This window comes from Colobus angolensis, unplaced genomic scaffold (genome assembly GCF_000951035.1).
Source record: "Colobus angolensis palliatus isolate OR3802 unplaced genomic scaffold, Cang.pa_1.0 Scaffold85, whole genome shotgun sequence".
Lineage (NCBI taxonomy): Eukaryota > Metazoa > Chordata > Mammalia > Primates > Cercopithecidae > Colobus > Colobus angolensis.
This window is the reverse complement of record NW_012122376.1, coordinates 9,690,438-9,691,090: the sequence shown is the minus strand read 5'-3', so window position 1 is coordinate 9,691,090 and position 653 is coordinate 9,690,438. Positions and strand designations below refer to the sequence as shown.

Below are 653 nucleotides of genomic sequence, written 5' to 3'. Positions count from 1 at the left end.
CCCAGCCTAATTTTGTATTTTTAGTAGAGATGGGGTTGCACCATGTTGACCAGGCTGGTGTCAAACTCCTGACCTCAGACGACCTGCCTGCTTAGGCCTCCCAAAGTGCTGGGATTACAGTGTGAGGCACTGCACCTGGCCCCATATATTTTTTAAACATTTTTTAGAGACAGAGTCTCCCTGTGTTGCCCAGGCTGATCTCAAACTCCTGGGCTCAAGTGATCCTCCCACCTTGGCCTCCCAAAGTGTTGGGATTACAGACATGAGCCACCCTGCACCTGGCAGACACTTTTTTATTATTATTTTTTAATCAGGAAGTTTTAATGATACAGAAAGGTGCTGGTTCCCTTCACATCAGTTGTTTCACTTTTTTGTGAATCTAGCTTCCTCTATGCATCCCACCACAGAGTCTCACGTGGGGCAGAGCATGCGTCCTGGGAAGCCAACATAGGATAGATCCCGTCGTCCACCAGATAAAGTGTTTGTAAGCTTTACAACATTTGCCTAAATTCTCTGTATTAGAAATAATTTTGTAGGCCAGGCACTGTGACTCACACCTGTAATCCCAACACTTTGGGAGGCTGAGGTGAGTGGATCACTTGAGGTCAGGAGTTCGAGATCAGCCTGGCCAACATGGTGAAATCCCGTCTCTA

The 653-nt window shown here is 46.9% G+C and overlaps 1 protein-coding gene across 1 annotated transcript in view; it reads left to right on the top strand.

The window, feature by feature from the left end:
- The window catches only part of FAM45A (family with sequence similarity 45, member A), a 24,747-nt gene that overhangs the window by 1,029 nt on the left and 23,065 nt on the right, over positions 1-653 (top strand). The gene's annotated exons all lie outside the window — the stretch shown is intronic.